Source organism: Heterodontus francisci, unplaced genomic scaffold (genome assembly GCF_036365525.1).
Source record: "Heterodontus francisci isolate sHetFra1 unplaced genomic scaffold, sHetFra1.hap1 HAP1_SCAFFOLD_84, whole genome shotgun sequence".
In the NCBI taxonomy this organism is placed as follows: domain Eukaryota; kingdom Metazoa; phylum Chordata; class Chondrichthyes; order Heterodontiformes; family Heterodontidae; genus Heterodontus; species Heterodontus francisci.
This window is the reverse complement of record NW_027140330.1, coordinates 7,258,199-7,268,642: the sequence shown is the minus strand read 5'-3', so window position 1 is coordinate 7,268,642 and position 10,444 is coordinate 7,258,199.

The window sequence follows — 10,444 nt, the reverse complement described above, 5'->3', positions numbered from 1 at the left end:
GGGGTTTCACAGTTTATCAGGCTCCTGCCAGGTGTGTATGGGGGTTTCACAGCATATCAGGATCCTGCCAGGTGTGTATGGGGTTTCACAGTACATCAGGATCCTGCCAGGTGTGTATGGGGGTTTCACAGTTTATCAGGATCCTGCCAGGTGTGTATGGGGGATTGACAGTTTATCAGCATCCTGCCAGGTGCGTATGGGGTATATATACAGTGGATCAGGATCCTGCCTGGTGTGCATGGTGTTTTCAAAGTGTATCAGGATCCTGCCAGGTGTGTATGTGGTTTTCACAGTTCATCAGGATCCTGCCAAGTGTGTATGGGGTTTTCACAGTGGATCAGGATCCTGCCAGGTGTGTATGGGGTTTTCACAGTGGATCAGGATCCTGCCGGATGTGTGTGGGGTTTTCACAGTGTATCAGGATCCTGCCAGGTGTGTATGGGGTTTTCACAGTGCATCAGTTTCCTGCCAGGTGTGTATGGGGTTTTCACAGTGTATCAGGATCATGCCGTGTGTTTGGGGTTTTCACAGTGTATCAGGATCCTGCCAGGTGTGTATGGGGTTTTCACTGTGCATCAGGATCCTGCCAGGTGTGTATGGGGTTTTCACAGTGTATCTGGATCCTGCCAGGTGTGTATGGGGCTTCTCAGGGTATCAGGATCCTGCCAGGTGTGTATGGGGGTTTCACAGTGTATCAGGATCCTGACAGATGTGAATGGGGTTTCACTGTGTATCAGGATCCTGCCAGATGTGAATGGGGTTTCACTGTGCATCAGGAACCTGCCAGGTGTGCACGGGGATTTCACAGTGCATCAGGCTCCTGCCAGGTGTGTATGGGGATTTCACAGTATATCAGGATCCTGCCAGGTGTGAATGGGGTTTCACAGTATATCGGGATCCTGCCAGGTGTGTATGGGGGTTTCACAGTTTATCAGGATCCTGCCAGGTGTGTATGGGGAATTGACAGTTTATCAGCATCCTGCCAGGTGCGTATGGGGTATATATACATTGGATCAGGATCCTGCCAGGTGTGTATGGTGTTTTCACAATGTATCAGGATCCTGCCAGGTGTGTATGGGGATTTCACAATGTATAAGGATCCTGCCAAGTGTGAATGGGGTTTTCACAGTGGATCAGGATCCTGCCAGGTGTGTATGGGGTTTTCACAGTGGATCAGGATCCTGCCAGGTGTGTGCGGGGTTTTCACAGTGTATCAGGTTCCTGCCAGGTGTGTATGGGGTTTCAACAGTCCATCAGGATCCTGCCAGGTGTGTTTGGTGTTTTCACTGTGCATCAGGATCCTGCCAGGTGTGTGTGGGGTTTTCACAGTGTATCAGGATCCTGCCAGGTGTGTATGGGGTTTTCACTGTGCATCAGGATCCTGCCAGGTGTGTATGGGGTTTTCACAGTGTATCAGGATCCTGCCAGGTGTGTATGGGGTTTTCACTGTGCATCAGTATCCTGCCAGGGCTGTATGGGGGTTTCACAGTTTATCAGGCTCCTGCCAGGTGTGTATGGGGGTTTCACAGTTTATCAGGATCCTGCCAGGAGTGTATGGGGGATTGACAGTTTATCAGCATCCTGCCAGGTGCGTATGGGGTATATATACAGTGGATCAGGATCCTGCCAGGTGTGCATGGTGTTTTCAAAGTGTATCAGGTTCCTGCCAGGTGTGTATGTGGTTTTCACAGTTTATCAGTATCCTGCCAAGTGCGTATGGGGTTTTCACAGTGGATCAGGATCCTGCCAGGCGTGTATGGGGTTTCACTGTGCATCAGGAACCTGCCAGGTGTGCACGGGGATTTCACAGTGCATCAGGCTCCTGCCAGGTGTGTATGGGGATTTCACAGTATATCAGGATCCTGCCAGGTGTGTATGGGGTTTCACAGTATATCAGGATCCTGCCAGGTGTGTATGGGGGTTTCACAGTTTATCAGGATCCTGCCAGGTGTGTATGGGGAATTGACAGTTTATCAGCATCCTGCCAGGTGCGTATGGGGTATATATACAGTGGATCAGGATCCTGCCAGATGTGTATGGTGTTTTCACAATGTATCAGGATCCTGCCAGGTGTGTATGGGGTTTTCACAGTGGATCAGGATCCTGCCAGGTGTGTATGGGGTTTTCACAGTGGATCAGGATCCTGCCAGGTGTGTGCGGGGTTTTTACAGTGTATCAGGTTCCTGCCAGGTGTGTATGGGGTTTTCACAGTGGATCAGGATCCTGCCAGGTGTGTGCGGGGTTTTCACAGTGTATCAGGTTCCTGCCAGGTGTGTATGGGGTTTTCACAGTCCATCAGGATCCTGCCAGGAGTGGATGGGGTTTTCACAGTGTATCAGGATCCTGCCAGGTGTGTTTGGTGTTTTCACTGTGCATCAGGATCCTGCCTGGTGTGTGTGGGGTTTTCACAGTGTATCAGGATCTTGCCAGGTGTGTATGGGGTTTTCACTGTGCATCAGGATCCTGCCAGGTGTGTATGGGGTTTTCACAGTGTATCAGGATCCTGCCAGGGCTGTATGGGGGTTTCACAGTTTATCAGGCTCCTGCCAGGTGTGTATGGGGGTTTCACAGTATATCAGGATCCTGCCAGGTGTGTATGGGGTTTCACAGTACATCAGGATCCTGCCAGGTGTGTATGGGGGTTTCACAGTTTATCAGGATCCTGCCAGGTGTGTATGGGGTTTCACAGTGTATCAGGATCCTGCCAGGGCTGTTTGGGGGTTTCACAGTTTATCAGGCTCCTGCCAGGTGTGTATGGGGGTTTCACAGTATATCAGGATCCTGCCAGGTGTGTATGGGGTTTCACAGTACATCAGGAACCTGCCAGGTGTGCACGGGGATTTCACAGTGCATCAGGCTCCTGCCAGGTGTGTATGGGGGTTTCACAGTATATCAGGATCCTGCCAGGTGTGTATGGGGTTTCACAGTATATCAGGATCCTGCCAGGTGTGTATGGGGGTTTCACAGTTTATCAGGATCCTGCCAGGTGTGTATGGGGAATTGACAGTTTATCAGCATCCTGCCAGGTGCGTATGGGGTATATATACAGTGGATCAGGATCCTGCCAGATGTGTATGGTGTTTTCACAATGTATCAGGATCCTGCCAGGTGTGTATGGGGTTTTCACAGTGGATCAGGATCCTGCCAGGTGTGTATGGGGTTTTCACAGTGGATCAGGATCCTGCCAGGTGTGTGCAGGGTTTTCACAGTGTATCAGGTTCCTGCCAGGTGTGTATGGGGTTTTCACAGTCCATCAGGATCCTGCCAGGTGTGTTTGGTGTTTTCACTGTGCATCAGGATCCTGCCAGGTGTGTGTGGGGTTTTCACAGTGTATCAGAATCCTGCCAGGTGTGTATGGGGTTTTCACTGTGCATCAGGATCCTGCCAGGTGTGTATGGGGTTTTCACAGTGTATCAGGATCCTGCCAGGTGTGTATGGGGTTTTCACTGTGCATCAGTATCCTGCCAGGGCTGTATGGGGGTTTCACAGTTTATCAGGCTCCTGCCAGGTGTGTATGGGGGTTTCACAGTTTATCAGGATCCTGCCAGGAGTGTATGGGGGATTGACAGTTTATCAGCATCCTGCCAGGTGCGTATGGGGTATATATACAGTGGATCAGGATCCTGCCAGGTGTGCATGGTGTTTTCAAAGTGTATCAGGTTCCTGCCAGGTGTGTATGTGGTTTTCACAGTTTATCAGTATCCTGCCAAGTGCGTATGGGGTTTTCACAGTGGATCAGGATCCTGCCAGGCGTGTATGGGGTTTCACTGTGCATCAGGAACCTGCCAGGTGTGCACGGGGATTTCACAGTGCATCAGGCTCCTGCCAGGTGTGTATGGGGATTTCACAGTATATCAGGATCCTGCCAGGTGTGTATGGGGTTTCACAGTATATCAGGATCCTGCCAGGTGTGTATGGGGGTTTCACAGTTTATCAGGATCCTGCCAGGTGTGTATGGGGAATTGACAGTTTATCAGCATCCTGCCAGGTGCGTATGGGGTATATATACAGTGGATCAGGATCCTGCCAGATGTGTATGGTGTTTTCACAATGTATCAGGATCCTGCCAGGTGTGTATGGGGTTTTCACAGTGGATCAGGATCCTGCCAGGTGTGTATGGGGTTTTCACAGTGGATCAGGATCCTGCCAGGTGTGTGCGGGGTTTTCACAGTGTATCAGGTTCCTGCCAGGTGTGTATGGGGTTTTCACAGTGGATCAGGATCCTGCCAGGTGTGTGCGGGGTTTTCACAGTGTATCAGGTTCCTGCCAGGTGTGTATGGGGTTTTCACAGTCCATCAGGATCCTGCCAGGAGTGGATGGGGTTTTCACAGTGTATCAGGATCCTGCCAGGTGTGTTTGGTGTTTTCACTGTGCATCAGGATCCTGCCTGGTGTGTGTGGGGTTTTCACAGTGTATCAGGATCCTGCCAGGTGTGTATGGGGTTTTCACTGTGCATCAGGATCCTGCCAGGTGTGTATGGGGTTTTCACAGTGTATCAGGATCCTGCCAGGGCTGTATGGGGGTTTCACAGTTTATCAGGCTCCTGCCAGGTGTGTATGGGGGTTTCACAGTATATCAGGATCCTGCCAGGTGTGTATGGGGTTTCACAGTACATCAGGATCCTGCCAGGTGTGTATGGGGGTTTCACAGTTTATCAGGATCCTGCCAGGTGTGTATGGGGTTTCACAGTGTATCAGGATCCTGCCAGGGCTGTATGGGGGTTTCACAGTTTATCAGGCTCCTGCCAGGTGTGTATGGGGGTTTCACAGTATATCAGGATCCTGCCAGGTGTGTATGGGGTTTCACAGTACATCAGGAACCTGCCAGGTGTGCACGGGGATTTCACAGTGCATCAGGCTCCTGCCAGGTGTGTATGGGGGTTTCACAGTATATCAGGATCCTGCCAGGTGTGTATGGGGTTTCACAGTATATCAGGATCCTGCCAGGTGTGTATGGGGGTTTCACAGTTTATCAGGATCCTGCCAGGTGTGTATGGGGAATTGACAGTTTATCAGCATCCTGCCAGGTGCGTATGGGGTATATATACAGTGGATCAGGATCCTGCCAGATGTGTATGGTGTTTTCACAATGTATCAGGATCCTGCCAGGTGTGTATGGGGTTTTCACAGTTTATCAGGATCCTGCCAGGTGTGTATGGGGTTTTCACAGTGGATCAGGATCCTGCCAGGTGTGTGCGGGGTTTTCACAGTGTATCAGGTTCCTGCCAGGTGTGTATGGGGTTTTCACAGTGGATCAGGATCCTGCCAGGTGTGTGCGGGGTTTTCACAGTGTATCAGGTTCCTGCCAGGTGTGTATGGGGTTTTCACAGTCCATCAGGATCCTGCCAGGAGTGGATGGGGTTTTCACAGTGTATCAGGATCCTTCCAGGTGTGTTTGGTGTTTCACTGTGCATCAGGATCCTGCCTGGTGTGTGTGGGGTTTTCACAGTGTATCAGGATCCTGCCAGGTGTGTATGGCGTTTTCACTGTGCATCAGGATCCTGCCAGGTGTGTATGGGGTTTTCACAGTGTATCAGGATCCTGCCAGGGCTGTATGGGGGTTTCACAGTTTATCAGGCTCCTGCCAGGTGTGTATGGGGGTTTCACAGTATATCAGGATCCTGCCAGGTGTGTATGGGGTTTCACAGTACATCAGGATCCTGCCAGGTGTGTATGGGGGTTTCACAGTTTATCAGGATCCTGCCAGGTGTTTATGGGGGATTGACAGTTTATCAGCATCCTGCCAGGTGCGTATGGGGTATATCTACAGTGGATCAGGATCCTGCCAGGTGTGCATGGTGTTTTCAAAGTGTATCAGGTTCCTGCCAGGTGTGTATGGGGTTTTCACAGTGGATCAGGATCCTGCCAGGCGTGTATGGGGTTTTCACAGTGGATCAGGATCCTGCCAGGTGTGCATGGGGGTTTCACTGTGCATCAGGATATTGCCAGGTGTGTATGGGGCTTCTCAGGGTATCAGGATCCTGCCAGGTGTGTATGGGGGTTTCACAGTGTATCAGGATCCTGACAGATGTGAATGGGGTTTCACTGTGTATCAGGATCCTGCCAGATGTGAATGGGGTTTCACTGTGCATCAGGAACCTGCCAGGTGTGCACGGGGATTTCACAGTGCATCAGGCTCCTACCAGGTGTGTATGGGGGTTTCACAGTATATCAGGATCCTGCCAGGTGTGTATGGGGTTTCACAGGAAATCGGGATCCTGCCAGGTGTGTATGGGGGTTTCACAGTTTATCAGGATCCTGCCAGGTGTGTATGGGGAATTGACAGTTTATCAGCATCCTGCCAGGTGCGTATGGGGTATATATACAGTGGATCAGGATCCTGCCAGGTGTGTATGGTGTTTTCACAATGTATCAGAATCCTGCCAGGTGTGTGTGGGGTTTTCACAGTGGATCAGGATCCTGCCAGGTGTGTGCGGGGTTTTCACAGTGTATCAGGTTCCTGCCAGGTGTGTATGGGGTTTTCACAGTCCATCAGGATCCTGCCAGGTGTGGATGGGGTTTTCACAGTGTATCAGGATCCTGCCAGGTGTGTTTGGTGTTTTCACTGTGCATCAGGATCCTGCCAGGTGTGTGTGGGGTTTTCACAGTGTATCAGGATCCTGCCAGGTGTGTATGGGGTTTTCACTGTGCATCAGGATCCTGCCAGGTGTGTATGGGGTTTTCACAGTGTATCAGGATCCTTCCAGGTTTGTATGTGGCTTTCACAGTTTATCAGGATCATTCCAGGTGTGTATGGGGGTTTCACAGTTAATGAGGATGCTGCCAGGTGTGTCTGGGATTTTCGCAGTTTATCAGGATCCTGCCAGGGCTGTATGGGGGTTTCACAGTTTATCAGGCTCCTGCCAGGTGTGTATGGGGGTTTCACAGTATATCAGCATCCTGCCAGGTGTGTATGGGGTTTCACAGAACATCAGGATCCTGCCAGTTGTGTATGGGGGTTTCACAGTTTATCAGGATTATGCCAGGTGTGTATGGGGGATTGACAGTTTATCAGCATCCTGCCAGGTGCGTATGGGGTATATCTACAGTGGATCAGGATCCTGCCAGGTGTGCATGGTGTTTTCAAAGTGTATCAGGTTCCTGCCAGGTGTGTATGTGGTTTTCACAGTTTATCAGTATCCTGCCAAGTGCGTATGGGGTTTTCACAGTGGATCAGGATCCTGCCAGGCGTGTATGGGGTTTTCACAGTGGATCAGGATCCTGCCAGGTGTGCATGGGGGTTTCACTGTGTATCAGGATATTGCCAGGTGTGTATGGGGCTTCTCAGGGTATCAGGATCCTGCCAGGTGTGTATGGGGGTTTCACAGTGTATCAGGATCCTGACAGATGTGAATGGGGTTTCACTGTGTATCAGGATCCTGCCAGATGTGAATGGGGTTTCACTGTGCATCAGGAACCTGCCAGGTGTGCACGGGGATTTCACAGTGCATCAGGCTCCTGCCAGGTGTGTATGGGGGTTTCACAGTATATCAGGATCCTGCCAGGTGTGTATGGGGGTTTCACAGTATATCAGGATCCTGCCAGGTGTGTATGGGGTTTCACAGGAAATCGGGATCCTGCCAGGCGTGTATGGGGGTTTCACAGTTTATCAGGATCCTGCCAGGAGTGTATGGGGAATTGACAGTTTATCAGCATCCTGCCAGGTGCGTATGGGGTATATATACAGTGGATCAGGATCCTGCCAGGTGTGTATGGTGTTTTCACAATGTATCAGGATCCTGCCAGGTGTGTATGGGGTTTTCACAGTGTATAAGGATCCTGCCAAGTGTGAATGGGGTTTTCACAGTGGATCAGAATCCTGCCAGGTGTGTGTGGGGTTTTCACAGTGGATCAGGATCCTGCCAGGTGTGTGCGGGGTTTTCACAGTGTATCAGGTTCCTGCCAGGTGTGTATGGGGTTTTCACAGTCCATCAGGATCCTGCCAGGTGTGGATGGGGTTTTCACAGTGTATCAGGATCCTGCCAGGTGTGTTTGGTGTTTTCACTGTGCATCAGGATCCTGCCAGGTGTGTGTGGGGTTTTCACAGTGTCTCAGGATCCTGCCAGGTGTGTATGGGGTTTTCACTGTGCATCAGGATCCTGCCAGGTGTGCATGGGGTTTTCACAGTGTATCAGGATCCTTCCAGGTTTGTATGTGGCTTTCACAGTTTATCAGGATCATTCCAGGTGTGTATGGGGGTTTCACAGTGTATCAGTATCCTGCCAGGTGTGTATGTGGGTTTCACAGTTAATGAGGATGCTGCCAGGTGTGTCTGGGATTTTCGCAGTTTATCAGGATCCTGCCAGGGCTGTATGGGGGTTTCACAGTTTATCAGGCTCCTGCCAGGTGTGTATGGGGGTTTCACAGTATATCAGCATCCTGCCAGGTGTGTATGGGGTTTCACAGAACATCAGGATCCTGCCAGGTGTGTATGGGGGTTTCACAGTTTATCAGGATTATGCCAGGTGTGTATGGGGAATTGACAGTTTATCAGCATCCTGCCAGGTGCGTATGGGGTATATATACAGTGGATCAGGATCCTGCCTGGTGTGCATGGTGTTTTCAAAGTGTATCAGGATCCTGCCAGGTGTGTATGTGGTTTTCACAGTTCATCAGGATCCTGCCAAGTGTGTATGGGGTTCTCACAGTGGATCAGGATCCTGCCAGGTGTGTATGGGGTTTTCACAGTGCATCAGTTTCCTGCCAGGTGTGTATGGGGTTTTCACAGTGTATCAGGATCCTGCCGTGTGTTTGGGGTTTTCACAGTGTATCAGGATCCTGCCAGGTGTGTATGGGGTTTTCACTGTGCATCAGGATCCTGCCAGGTGTGTATGGGGTTTTCACAGTGTATCTGGATCCTGCCAGGTGTGTATGTCGGTTTCGCATTTTATCAGAATCATGCCAGGTGTGTATGGGGGTTTCACAGTATATCAGGATCCTGCCAGGTGTGTATGTGGGTTTCACAGTTTATCAGGATGCTGCCAGGTGTGTCTGGGGTTTTCGCAGTTTATCAGGATCCTGCCTGGTCTGTATGGGTATTTCACAGTTTATCAGGATCCTGCCAGGTGTGTATGTTGGTTTCACAGTTTATCAGTTTCCTGCCAGGTGTGTATGGGGGTTTCACAATTTGTCAGGATCCTCCCAGGTGTGTATGGGTTTTTCACAGTGCATCAGGATCCTTCCAGATGTGTCTGGATGTTTCACAGTGTATCATGATCCTGCCACGTGTGCATGGGGTTTCACAGTTTATCAGGATCCTGCTAGGTGTATATGTAGGTTTCACAGTTTATCAGGATCCTGCCTGGTGTGTCTGGGGTTTTCACAGATGTGTCAGGATCCTTCCAGGTGTGTATGTGGGTTTCACAGTGTATCAGGCTCCTGCCAGGTGTGTATGTGGGTTTCACAGTTTATCAGGATCCTGCCTGGTGTGTATGGGGTTTCACAGTGGATCAGGATCCTGCCACGTGTGTATGGGGTTTTCACAGTGTATCAGGATCCTGCCAGGTGTTTATGGGGGTTTCACAGTGCATCAGGATCCTGCCAGGTGTGTATGTGGGTCTCACAGTTTGTCAGGAAACTGCCAGGTGTGTCTGGGGGCTTCACAGTTCATCAGGATCCTGCCAGGTGTGTATGTGTGTTTCACAGTGTATCAGGAAACTGCCAGATGTGAATGGGGTTTTCACAGTGCATCAGGATCCTGCCAGATGTGTATGTGGTTTTCACAGTGCATCAGGAACCTTCCAGTTGTGTGTGGGGGTTTCACAGTGTATCAGGTTCCTGCATCGTGTGCATGGGGTTTTCACAGTGTATCAGTATACTGCCAGGAGTGTATGGGGTTTTCACAGTGTATCAGGATCCTCACAAGTGTGTATGGGGTTTTCACAGTGGATCAGGATCCTGCCACGTGTGTATGGGGTTTTCACAGTGTATCAGGATCCTGCCAGGTGTTTATGGGGGTTTCACAGTTTATCAGGATCCTGCCAGGTGTGTATGTGGGTCTCACAGTTTATCAGGAAACTGCCAGGTGTGTCTGGGGGCTTCACAGTTCATCAGGATCCTGCCAGGTGTGTATGTGTGTTTCACAGTCTATCAGGAAACTGCCAGATGTGAATGGGGTTTTCATAGTGCATCAGGATCCTGCCAGATGTGTATGTGGTTTTCACAGTGCATCAGGAACCTTCCAGATGTGTGTGGGGGTTTCACAGTGTATCAGGATCCTCCCAAGTGTTTATGGGGTTTTCACAGTGGATCAGGATAGTGCCAGGTGTGTATGGGGTTTTCACAGTGGATCAGGATCCTGCCAGGTGTGTGTGGGATTTTCACAGTGTATCAGGATCCTGCCAGGTGTGCATGGGGTTTTCACATTGCATCAGTATCCTGCCAGGTGTGTATGGGGTTTTCACAGTGTATCAGGATACTGCCAGTGTGTTTGGTTCTTTCTCTGT